The sequence below is a fragment of the Poeciliopsis prolifica genome, unplaced genomic scaffold (genome assembly GCF_027474105.1).
Source record: "Poeciliopsis prolifica strain line A6 unplaced genomic scaffold, Auburn_PproV2 SCAFFOLD018, whole genome shotgun sequence".
Classification (NCBI taxonomy): Eukaryota; Metazoa; Chordata; class Actinopteri; order Cyprinodontiformes; family Poeciliidae; genus Poeciliopsis; species Poeciliopsis prolifica.
In genome coordinates, this window is record NW_026562393.1 from 9655259 (window position 1) to 9669168 (window position 13910).

The window sequence follows — 13910 nt, forward strand, 5'->3', positions numbered from 1 at the left end:
CGGCGATCGATCAGAGCCGGAGTCTGGGGGGGATTGGGACCGCGGAGCCTTGAGGTGCGGAGGGACGGGGCTGGGGGTGGATTTTCATCAGCTAAACGCTCAGACACAGACAGGACACAGCTTTAAATCTGCTCTGGGTGGACGCTGAAAAGATAACATGGCCATTGTTGTTTAAAGCACAACAACATGACCTGCTATTTTTGTAGTATTTTTGAGATCTAAACATTAAAATCGTTTTTTTGTTTGTTTTGTGGGTTTTTTTAAGATCATACAACTGAAAGCACAGTCCCAAAGCTCCTTTATGCCATTGGATAGTAGAAGGAAGAAGTTTACCATGTTTTTCTATTAATTGAACATTCCCTGTTTCCTTATCTAGTAAATTTGTTTTCTTTTAAAGTAATATTTCATGTAGACAAACACACATAGGCTTTAATACATCTGTAACTGGACATGAAAATGTAACTACTTATATGTTTGAGTAAATTATTTAGGTAAGGTAAGACAATTTTTCAGGAACAAGGTAGTTCAAAGGACATACAAGTGAAACAATAAACCAAAAGAAAGACAAAAAGATAAAAACCACATGTTGGTTCCACATGTTTAATGATAATAAGTAGTTCATATTTTATAAACTAGAAGGGGTTACTCTGGATTCTTGTTCTGATCAAACTAAATGTTGGTTCTCCATGTTTGTTCTAAATTTGTATACTAACAGGATATTAAATGTATGAAGCTAAATATTGGTCTAAAGTAAGACGTCCTCAACAATTTATAAAAGTAATTAAATGTTGGGAAAAAAAGGGGAATACAATTCATCTTCACAAAGCACATGGCTCCAGTTAAAGTCACATTTCACTTTGAGGAATGAAGACTTTCTTCTGACATCATTCTGAAACTCCCTGTCACAGTTAAGACATCTGCAAAGGTAAAGGTTAGAATAAATCTGGATGCTAGGTTGTCAAATTTCCTAGCCGCTAACTTTCAGTCTTTGTGGTCCTTCGAGGGACCAATGTGTCACATCATATTTATACCCCATAGAAACAGAAAGTTATGAATTAAAAGTTCCTAGACACTCAGATTAAATTTAAAATATTAAGAATAAAATGGAAAAACTGCTTCAATTGTATTTTATTTGCAATTATTAATGGTGATACTAAATGCGTTTCCCTTTCTGTGTGGAAATTATGCCACTGCAATAAAAAATGATTTTTATAGCATTTTTATCATGCACTCTGCTTTTAAGACCACAAAACCAAAGAGGGAACTTGAACAATATACAAATGCAACCGGTACAAACTGGGGTTCCAAACTTTCCTTTTATTGAATTGTTGGACTTTGCTTCAGCTGTCAGTCCTGAACAGTAAACATCTTTCATGACTTTTCCACCACCAAGCAGAATTCCACAAGAGCAAAGTCGTTTTTGATCTCTGATGCGCCACAATGTGCCGCTGCCTGTCACATGTACGCATCAACAACATACATCCCTGATCAACACATGGGGCAAGCTGTGAACGAAAGCGCAGCCTCCCCTTCTCAGTGTCAGGCGTAGCAGCCTTTAGCCTTCAGAAGTTCAAAGCTCAGATGGTTAAAGAGAGCTGTATTTTTTTCTGTCCTTGCTGGCTCGAATATGTTTGCTCTATTTTTTATTCCAAAAAGCCCAATAGGGTTTGTTAATTTCTTTACTTTAAATTAAAATCAAAAGAATAAAAAACTGTCGTTGTTAAGCTGGCTTTAAACTTACAGCGGCCTGAACAGGAAACAGAAAATGCAGAGTTTTCCAAACTCAAACGCGGTCGTGGTTTTTAGTTTCTCGCTGCTTTTTTCTGCTCCAACAACTCAGGTCAAGTTCAAATTTTTTGGCTTTCTCCAGTGATTCCCATCCAACCATTCATTTATCCCGTAATTTATTCACACATTTTTTGATGCCGCGCTCAATAGCATCTGACCCCGGTGCCCCACCATCCGGCTTTCCCTACTGAGGAAGAGCAAAAGCAGTCCCTGCAGAGCGAGGAAACGCAGGTCGGAGGCAGAGTTTACTTTAGGAGGGGGCAGCGGGCAATTCTCACGATGCGATAGTGTTAGGCGGGTAATCACAACATGGTAGTGGTGTAGCTGCTGGGGGCACGCATGTCGATGAATGTTAAGAAGGAACATTTTAAAGGCCTTCAGAATTACCTCTCATATCAAAAAAGTGACCTTTAGCAGACACTTCGACATGCTACGATGATCAGAATTACAATGTGTGCAGCTTTAGCCAAGTTTCAGATCAGGAAGTACCATTCTGTCAATATAAATTAAAGTTTGGACACCGCAGCATCACACACTAACAGACTAAACTTTGTAAATTTGCTGCAAACTAAGACCATTAATATGTCTGATTTGAAAGTGAAAGTCAACTTTTCTTGTAGTAGTTTGTTAGCAGCTTGGATAAAATGTTTGTGTATTACATCTTGGGAAAGCTGGAGTGAAACCTTCAAGAGGAAACTTTACCATCTGTTTTCTGCTTATAGAGAAAAGTAAAACAAAGCTTCTCCTTCTCATTCTGGGAGATTCACTGGTTTTTCCTAATAAACAGGGATCTGCACTCAGACTGTATTTTGTTTTGGATGCACCTGTTCCATTTCTCAAGCAGCTTAATGCATTTTGGGATCTCTACATGGTGAAAATCACTTGCTGAAGTTCAAATTGAGTTTCAGAACGAGTGACATTTGGCCTCTGTAAAAACTGTTGACATACTGGGACTTTCCTGCACAATCTTTGTCAATTTTAGAGAAAATGGTGCTGAAAAGAGGAAATATTCAATGAGCGGCAGCTGATCAGACAAGAATATCTGGAGCAGCTTTTTCTAAAAGCTTTTACTGGATTACAGCGTTTCATACCCACTAAGGTTCACTCCATCCTTAAACATAGAAAACTCATTTTAGGTACTTTTTATCCAAATTGTTCTTTTTTTCATCATAAATTGTGAGCTCTTTCCTCACCATAACTGACCAGAGTAGTGGCTGCTGGGTGCAAGTTGTAAAGTCGCATGTTGAGTTTTCTTCCCTTACTTGTCTGAATTTGAACTTAACTGCGAATTTTAAGATTCTCATGCTCCTCCAGTCAGGAGTGTGAGAATAAATGAGTGATGGACTGTTTGCATAATCCAAAAGCTGGGTGGTTTATGGGTTTGTAAATAAAAACTTAGTAAAACAATGAACTTTAAAAATCTGTTCATTCCCACAGTGAAAAAATATAGGGCATAAAAGCAAGTCTTATGTACCAAAGCAGGTCTACTTGTATATGTATACTTTGTAATAAACACTATAAAACATTGTAGATTTGTGTTTTAGCTTCCATCATGGTTGTTTACTTGAATATTTTTAATCATCTCCATCATTATCTTTTAGCACCACAGCTTGGTTAGTGTTTAGGCTTTTTATGCTTTTTAGACTTGATCTAAAAATCGAAGATATCATGCTCCAATATTGCCTTTAAAAATAAAATCTAAAAAGATTTACAGATCTATTTTTATGTTTCGGTGTCAGCTGGCTGTCTTCCTTTCCTCCCCAGCAATCTGATGTTGAAATGCTAACGAAATTGGGGCTTTGGAAGTCAGAATACACACGGCTTCGCCTTCAACGAAAACTTTCGCTGTAAACTCGACGAAGCGCCCGTGCGAGGAGTTCATCTGTTATCAGAGAGCGGGGTAATTGTTGAAACAGGTGTAACTGTCGAGGTGTCAGCTCGTCTCTCTCTGTCTTCTGGTCCCCAAACCAACCTCCGCCTATGACTCCATCTCGCAAGTCTTTCAGACAACCTTGGTGTGATTTCTTGACAAAAGCGCGCTCGCTCTCAAGGTGCACTCGAGAGCGGAGTAGAAAGGGACAAAGACAGAGCCTCAGAGAAGACGGGAAAAGAGATGGATCTCGTCTCTAATTATGCAAGAAAAAGAGACTTTGTGAAGATAAAGTTGGCTGACACAAGGGCACACTGAGGGACACGTTCACTTTAGGAAGATTTTTCAAAGTGGGAGGCACAAATGGTTGTTTGCGCTATAAGCTATTGCTCCTAATTGGTACAAACTTAATGAATGCGGGGCGCTGTGTGCAGACAGATGCTTTGTGCAATGTGGCAGATTTCAGTGGCTGCGCGTCTCTTTCCATCGCAGCAACATCAAGAAAAGAAGAACATTTGGCAGGTCACAAAATTATGCGAGGAAAAGGGGAAACCCAAGAAGAAGAAAAAGAAGGAGGGAAAAAAGTAAACAGTTGTTTATTTATTTATTTTTTTAGTTAATTTATGGGTGCCTATGAAAATGTGTAGAGTTATGTGTGTGTGTTTAGTAGTTCTCAAGTGTTTTGTCTATTTGTTGAAGCCATCGCTTCTGTTTCGGCTTTCTTGCCTCGCCAGCTCTGTGGCTCTCAATTAGCGCGCAGGCCTCTGGGACCTAATTAACCAGTTCAATTAATAAATAATTTTCTTAAAAATACCATGCAAGCCATTCTGACATTTGGGAACCACTCAGGAGCTGCTGGTTAGGGGACAAAAAGGAGGAGAAAGAGGAAGGAATGATTAGCTTGTTTGCGATCTCTGCTTATCCCCCAGGTGGCTGATGCAGGGGACTCTGGTGTGTGTGGCTGCATTGAGGGGAGCTGGGCCCCACAGCAGAGGGAGGCCCCCATGACCTTTTATCGAGTGTCCAATCAATAATGTGCGAGCGTCCATCTCTTTGAGTTGCAGCCTGAGCCGGGGCTTCTGAAGGCCCGCGGCCAGCAGCAAAGAGGGATGGGAACCGGCTACACAGTGGGCAAAAGAGTCCTTGGGGGGCCAGCAGTGGAACAGAACCAACAGCCTCATGTCATTTAGTCATAATGATGTCTTCCTTTAGCTGAAAAGAGATGGGGGGTGTAAAGGATGCAGGTGGGGGTTGTGTGTCAGAGTCAGCATCACTCCTCTTTTTGTCTTCGGTCCGTCGTCGTATTCTGCAGAAACATATTCTTGCTTTTGTCCGTCGTACAATCTCATTTATGTGGTCATATGTTCAGTCTGTAATGTACAGCCATGTTTATAGAAATCAACCAGATCAATCAGATTTTTATCTCCACCCCGTAAACCATTTACTGGAAGGAGGAGTCGAGAAAAAGAAAATCAGGAGACTCAAACGTTTTAGCATGCATGATTCTGTGGATTTGCTGATTAATTGAGCAAAGAGTGAGAAAGATGGAAACTGGAGATTAAGACTTTGACTTCACTTTCATGGTTGGTCTGCGACTTATGCAACTGACACAGACCACAACTCCAACAGCTCATCCACTGATGTTTACATTTTGCTTTGAAAGGTTGATTAATCAGCTAGTGATGTCCAGAGTCCGTAGGTTGCTAATAATCTATCAAAATCTACTCATGTCAGCTGTAGCATAAAAATACTGACGTGTTTTCAACTGAAGGCTGCATTAAATGACTTTGGAAAATATACTGAACTCCAGCTGTGCGTCCATCCAATTGTCATGTGACTTTTGAGTGAATTTTTTAAATGTTGGAAAACAAAAAAGCTAAATTGAAAGGCGTTTTCAGGAATGTGTTGCTAGTTGTAATTGTTCCGTCATATGAAATATTATTGAGAATGTTACCTGTAATACGATTCTAACGCCTGCCGACGTTGGTCACAGTTGATCAGTCATGTGAGGTAAATTTTCGCTACATTTGTCATGAATTAATGCATTAACTCATTTTTTGGAAAAGCCCAAACTCAGGTAAGTTTTAGGCAGAATTGAAGAAGTAACTTCAAATCTTGCAGTTTCCATCTGCTTTTCTGCTACAGTTTCCTGTCTGTTGGTACATAATGAGAACAGAAGCAGTCATATGAAGAATAATGACATTATAAATAGCGTGCATGTTTAACTCACACTTATTGAAGCCAGAAGTTGGGTTTTGTCAGATTATAGGTGGAGCTGCAAAGAGCACATGCATCACATCTTCAGTGTGAGCTTATCAAAATAGAAAAGGGGAAGATGTCTGGATACACTGCAAATGAGTTACTTCAAAAATACGACCGACTATGATTACCCATCAAAACAACCACTCCAACAACTGTGGGCTAACAAACAGTTGCTGGGAACAAAGTGCAGTTCTCTCTGAAACGATGAAGAAGACGACATCATATTTCTAGAGGAAATTAGTGTTAAGGATGCCAAATCAACCCACAGCAAACCCCAGACTTTTATCCAGTCTGAACCTGTTATTTTCTTGAAAAGTCTAATATTTAATTTCCTCACTTTCTGTGTAAATGTGATCAAATTTTCCCATGTTTTGCTCCAGAATAGAAGGGACAGAATTCCCAATGCACTTGAGAGTAGGTAAATAAAAGCTACTAGATGAACTTTACTCACTTTTTTTATTTCAAACAGAACCATATATTCCCCTGTGAGCTCCGTGGAACCGATGTGCTTGTTTAATTTGTCGCGTTATCTCCAAGTCCCGATATTACAGGGTCTGGTTGTCAGGCACTGATGGATCTGACTTTCATTAAACACTCACCAAACAGCCTTCCAACCAACTCCATTGTTGAAAACATGAGATTTCTGACCATGAAATACTCTTTAGCAGACGAACGAGACTTGAAAGATGAGCGAGAAATGATGTTTCCTTTTGGTTTTGTTTTTTTCTTACAAAAATGTCGGCGAGGAGTCAATCACTTGAGATCAAAGCAGCGGGGGAAACAACAGAAAATACAGTGATGATACATGAGGTTCCCATAGGCTGATTAAAGACTTTTACGTGATTTTTACGTGAGACACCTTAACAGTGCCCAAACATCTGATCCAACTTATCTTATTTTTGAAGTTGTATGTTGCATTCACCCAACAAAAGCTGAGTCTTTTTTTTTTTTTGTCAGCTGAATGATTCAGGTCAAAGCTGAGAATCCTGCTCAGAAAATGATCAAAAACTGGGCAACTAACATCAGAGAAGTAGCTAAGGTAAAACTGAAAACTTCAGAGAAGGGACGTCCTGATCCATTTCAAAGTATTAGCTTGTGGTCTTAATCAAAGCATGTTTAAATGAACGGTGTAGCTGCAGTTGCTCAGACTCAACTTACACCATCTGTTATGTTTTTACCCATATTAGTGCATCTCTGAGTGTCCTAAAAAGTGATACATGCATTTTTATTATTACTATTATAATTACTATTAATATTATTGACGGTTAAATTATGTATTTATGTCTGTTAATTACCCGACGTTCACAATTTTATAGCTTGATAAGGCTTTCAACAGTTGTTTCAAAATATCTCTGTTGCTAATACTCAGGAGATTAAACTTTTCTTACGGTAATAAAGTCTCATCTGGATGTCTCAATGATCACTAATCATGAAGCTGATGAAACATTTTGGGTAAAGATTTGGGAAAACGTAATTTATCAACTACTTCAGTTTCTTTGCTACTTTTCACTCAAGTTTTAACCAGAAAACTGAGACAGTTTTTTGCAGTTTTAGTATCTTCCTCACTGTGGATGTTTCTAAATTAAAGGTTATGAACACATTTTCTATGTGTTCATGCCACTGCAATACAATTTTAACTTTGTTCCAAAATATTTTGCCAATAACTGCGGCTAAATTTTTACATTTTTTCTGTTGAGAACGCACAAGCAACTCATATGTCTAAGCACTAAACATGTTCTGACAGTCGTGTACCAAGATGTAGACGACACAAAAGTCAAATTGCTCTGACTTGTTTGTTCAAGCTAACTATCTTCAATGGAAGTCATCTTCATCACAAGTAAGCAGGAAATTTTTCAGCCTATTGATTGGTAAAAGCAAGGAGAGTATGAGTTAAAAGGGGATCTGAAGGTGGGCTGACAGACGCAAGACACATGCAGGACCTCGAGACGGAGAGACTGCTTTTGTTCTCTGTCAGGTTTGACTGAGGCCTACTCCGCTCAGAGGTGACTGTTGCTCTCTCCACTGGCCTCTAACCCACCCCGGAGATCACTCCACTCAACTCCACTGCCTCCTCTTTGATGCAACCGAGGGGGTTATTGTGTAAACATTTTGCTGGAGCATTCGAGCATCTTAATCTTCCATAAGGTGATCTTTGGAGTGGAGCAGCGCAGGGTGCCGATGTTCAGAGGAGCTCCCAGATGTAGAAAAGAAACAGGGAACGAAAAGAGGCAGAGGAAAAAAGAAGGGAGAGGAAAAAGAAGCAGGTTTGTGTACTTGCTAGAGTGCTGGGAGCTAGAGTTCACTACGGGGGCGTAAGTGTGTCAAGAAGAGCGCTTTTCCCCCGTCCGCAAGCCCCGGGCCCTCTCTGCAACATTAAAAAGCATAAACAGTCAATACTGAATGTAACTCAGAAAAAGAGCAAGAGAGGGAGCGTGGAAAAAAAAAAGGAAACAAGTACGAGAACGCAAGGGTGTTTCAAGCGTTACACAACACAGTGAGATCAGAGGAACAGAGGCTGGGCTATGGTGTATAGTTGCAAAGCTTTCTGATGGTGGAAGGGAGCCTCTCCAAGTGAATCATTCATTGCGGGCGGCAGGGGTGTAAATACGAAGGGGAGGGTTGAAGGAGTGCGGGATCAAGGAAATACACACCTGGTGCAAGACAGGGGTCAGATTGGACCCACTCAAAAGGAAAGGAAGCTGAAAAAGGGTGCGAGTTGTTTTGGCATGCCTCCGTTTAGACGGCAGCACTGCTTCTGTCGGTGCGTTTGTGCAAAGCGGGACAGAATGGAGTAGGTAGAGGGGCGCATATGGTGGGAAGCTGCTTGTGCCGGTACGCATGCATAAAACACATGCCTCCCGTGCCGATGAGAGGAAAAAGGCTCGGATTGTTTGAAAAGTGAAAACACTTTGAAATATTCAACATTTTAGACTTCTTCCAGCTTCAAGATGTGAGGGTTTGTTTATCCGGGGCGCATTGTTCTCGCCCGTAAACTGCTCAAGAGTCTCAATCAGTCACTCCCCCTTTCTGTCTCTGACAGGTTTCTTTTTTTTTTCAATATCTCCCAAACACTCAACACCTGGCTGGCTGACTTTGCAGCTGAGATCAGGAGAGAAGTGTGTGCATGTGTGTCTCAGGCTTTTTTTTAATCATCCATTCAGTCAGTGTTACATATTCAAACCAGTGAATTCTTTCTCAGTAGTTTGTTTTTAATGGTAAATAGCAGATTGGTACTAAAGGACCCACATGCATTTCATATTTAACATCCGGAAGCATCTTGAATTATATCCTTTTGCTCCAAATCTAGACACCTTTCTGTTAGGTTAAGTTATTCAAACTTTGCATCTTTCTTCCAGCTATAAAAAAAAAAAAAAATCTTTTGATTTTGCTACTGGGGGATTTTTGTTCAACTGGCTTTCTGTGCAGGAAACCACAGCTAGGAGTAATTTCTGCTGGTTGTTTCAATGCTATTGCTTTTAAAAATCAAAAGTGAGCCAAAAAGCATCAGGTTAAGAACCGTTCAACAACCTTAAATGCATATAAACTACTCTGAACCACATTCAAGATGTTTATGCTTTTTACTTTCACGTTTTATTAAATGCAACGGCAGCTGCTTGGACAGGCGTCCCAGTGCCGTGCGTATAAGACGAAACATGAAATCACCCATTTCCTCGAGGAAGTTTATAGTAATTTATGTCAATAAAATCTATAAAGTAAGTAAAGAATCTATATAAAGCACTCTACACCAAAGCAATGCAAGACTATTAGGTTGTAATGATATGCAGGATTCTGCTTGAGCTAAAGTGGAAAGTTCAAGAACCGACTTTAACCTCCTATAACTGGGCTACCAATTATTTTCCATGTGAAACATATAATAGAAAGAAGAATTTGTGTTTTTGCCACAAATAAGGCCCCAACTCCACTTTGGTTGCATTAGTCCAATTTAATAAAACTCCAGATAGTTTGGATAAAAAGTTGAATTCGTTGGAGGTGGTGTGTAATCAAACTCGGATCCTCCTACTAACCTTGGTCTTGGCTCAGTTACAATGAACTTTGCAGTGGTTGGAATGCACATGTGAATGCAAAGTGGACCAGAGGCCGCACCAACTGCAGGAAGCGAACTACAGCGCAGGGGATTGTGGGTAAATCAACCAAAACAAATGTGCTGGCAGGAGAAATTGCTTGTGGTCAGACTGTGGTGGGCTGAAGGTAAAATCCTTCATGCACTATGGTTAGATAAATATAGACAGGCGAATATATTTACATAGACATTTGATCTATGTAGGACTCAGAGGCTAGGTAAAGAAAATTAGTGAACACCTTCGAGCTCTGAAGCTCTGAAGACTCAATAAAATCCATCGTCTGGAAATGGAAAGACTTTGGTGCAACTGTAAACTTACCAAGTCATGAATGTCCATCAGAGAAGCAGTCAAGAGGTTCGCAGTGCACTCAACAGCTAATGTATTATTTCAGATTTTTATGGAAGAAATGGAGAAATCCTGCATCATTTTCTTTCCACTTTACATTTTTGTAAAAAACTGAACAAGATGAAATTCTTTTGAGGAGCTTCAGCTTTATGTAGGTTAAAATATGTCATTCTTTCTTTTTGTTGTATTGAACAATCTGTCAACTTAAAACCAACCTATCAGTCGTTTATGTGCAGTTAAACTCCTCAAATGTTTGCATTTTTGTCATTAAGCAATGAAAAATATTTGAGATCAAGTGAAATACATTAGATGTGACCTAAAACTTCAAACATATAATTTTTTTTCCAAATGAACTGTGTCCCTTTTCACAAAAATGTTCTCCTGGTTTATGGCTAAACAAAAAGTTACTTCACTGTAAAGTCGTGTTTGAGCCACTTTGCTGCCAGAGCTTCAGATTTTAAACATTTAGAGATGGAAACAATATCTATGAAAAGTTGAAGAACAAAAAAATGTGATTTCAACCCCAACGGAAAGGCCGTTTCTTTCTGTTGTCAAACAGAATGACTAAACATGCTCATTCACATGCTCCCAGGGTAGGATGTTATTAATTTATCAATGTGCTCACACACACACACACACACACACACACACACACACACACACACACACACACACACACACACACACACACACACACACACACACACACACATGCTTACAATGATTGACAATGGGATAAATTTTATTTGAATATGGCTGACATGAATTATGTAACTACAGAGACTGTCGGCTTTGTTGCCTCCCTCCAGCTCTTCGCTCTTCCTCCAAGATAACATACAGCTGATAATTTACAGTAGAATGCATTGTGAAAGTATAAAGACAGATATGGCGGCGTCGCTCCCACAGAGAACAAAAAATGGAGTACTTCTGAGCAGAAGAGGGGAGAAGGTTGGCGTCGTTGCAAAGCCGCGGTGAGGTCAGCTGGCTGACATTTTTCGACACCGGGAAAGTGATTTTTCTCAAGTTCTGCTCTGATGGTGGAAGTGTGGTTACTTAGCGGACTGGGTCAGGCCAAAGGGAAAAAAGAAAAAACACAACCGAGCACAAATGAAAGAAACAGAAAAAATAAGCACAGCAAACCTCAGTATCTGAGGTTGATAGATGTGGCAAAATGCTGTCTTTGAAAGGCTTGAGGAAACAGACAATAGTATATATTTTTTATTGTTGTTGCCGTTCTTCTAGGCGGCTAACAGAAGAAAAAAAACAGTCTGATTGGTCTGAAAAAGACTGTCAAATGTCAAGCAGATATCAAACAGCAGACATGTTTTCTTTTAAGAAAAAAAAGAAAGAAAGATCCCGGCAGAGGAGCAGCCTAACCTTTCAGCAGGTGAGAGTAAGCCAGTCAAGCCCATCATGAGCAACACTCCTCGCTCTTTTCACGGCTCTGATTCACATCTATCACTGTTGACACAAGTTGCTGAAATAAAACACTTCATTCTGCTGGTTTACAGTGTCTCTCTTTGGTAGTTTCCAAGAGATAGGAACTGTGCAGGAAGTAATTTGACTATGAATGTTCTTTAGGTTTTAGATCTAAAATTACTTCAAGGATTTTCTTCTTTTCTCTCCCGTCTCATGTTTGCATTCCCACATTGCTTGGAAAGATTTTCAAGATGAAGTTGCATTTTGGTGTTCCAGCTCTTGTCGCTGATGCCATTCTGCTCTTTCACGCTCGTACGAAAAAGCCGAGATGTCAACGTCCCTGATTTCTTTCCTTTTTTCCCCCCGAAGCGGCGAGACTTGTTGCTGCCCTTGTTTTCATGTGCTTCACTGAATCAATAATTGCCGCTCAGTCACGCTGTTCAAACAAACTTCTGCACAACTTCCACATGAACTTGTAGTTCTATTCTTGATATTCAGCCGATATTATTCAGAGAGAGTATTTCTGTTTCCGTTGGTGCTCATTGCAGAGGGAGGCCATGGATCAGGATGGAGCAAGACGGAGCAAGACGGGACTCAGTGAGCCGTAGAGACACTTCAGCAGACAGGGAGCGTCTGGAGTTAAAGTTGCAATACGATGAAATCTGGCTGTGGTGGTTAATATCTACAGGAGGAAAATAACCCAAAACATTTGTAATAATTTAGAAAATTTAACATATCTTTGCAGTGTTGTTAATTTTGAACACGTGCAAAACATCAACGTGTGAGTTTTCTCCTGTACTTTTTTCTCCGTTTAAGCTGCTAAGATTTGACTGGAAAAGTTTCTGAATCCATCAATCTTGCATCTTAGTTCATATTTTCTGGCCAGATTCTTTGCGTTTACACATTTATTTTGATGATTTATCTTTATTGATGAACTCCAAGGGCACCGTGGATCTCTGCCTCAGGTATTTCCAGATTAACCTATTTGCTCTTTTTTGTTGTTGTTGAATGTGATTCTAAATTATTCATGGAAAAAAAAAATACCTATTTGCAGATTTAAAATTTTTTTTTCCATTGAACGTATCTAAAATATTGAAAAGAAAATTCAGGTTGAAGAGATTAAATACATGTGAGTGAAGATAAAGAAATATTAGCCATCTGCAGTAACGCAAAGACAGTTTCCACTGTGGATACGAATGGATATCAAAGGATATTTGGTGCTACTTATTGTTAAAATAGGCAGGTATGATCGTTGTTACTGAATGTCTCAAAATCATTTCATAAACAGTTTTTCAGCTTCATATTTTGAAACATAAAGCCACATCATGTCTTCCATGTCTAAACAAATACTGCTCTTTCCTCAAAAGAGGAGCATGTGCAGCTAAATGCTGAACATGTGCAATTAAATGCTGCACATGTTTAATTTTTGAGGAATATAAAGAATCTTTTGAAAAAAAAAAAGCCTGAGTTCCAGGTCTAAATTTGAGGCAATTTTTTTTTTCAATATAAACTGACAGGTGTGATAAAGTCACAATACACCTTCAATCTTATTTTATTTAAGAACAATAAAACAATCCAAACTTGTTTCATCTCAAATATAAATAAAAAGTTCAGAGCGTCCCTGCGCCTAAATTAGCTAAACTTTAAAAACTCGCTTCCTTTTGTCTTTAATTTTTCACATTTAAAAAATGTTCATAAGATTTCTACTAAGATTGGTTTTACCTGGAAATACTTGCCAACGATCCGATGGCTGGCTGATCGTTGCTGCCGTCGACCAATTTTACATTTATTATTAGACCAGCATGGCCAAATTAAAAACTCAGCATCAAAAACTTGATTTTCTTGACATGCCTTCAAAGACTGGACCAGTAGATCCTTGATATAGAGAGGAATCACCAAACAGGCCTCTCTTTGTAGAGAAATTTCATATAATATCTGAGTTTCCAATTGGAAAAACCAAACAAGAACACCGTCTGAAGTCAGAAGTCACAGAAGAATTTGAGTTTTACTCCCAACATGGCTGAGTGCATGTAGACGGTGGTAAAAGTTTCCAATGCAAAACTATTTTCAAACTTTTTAGTGGAGTTGTATCCGGTTTAAGGAGAAGCACACATAGTCCTCTAAAATATCCATTTGTGAGCATT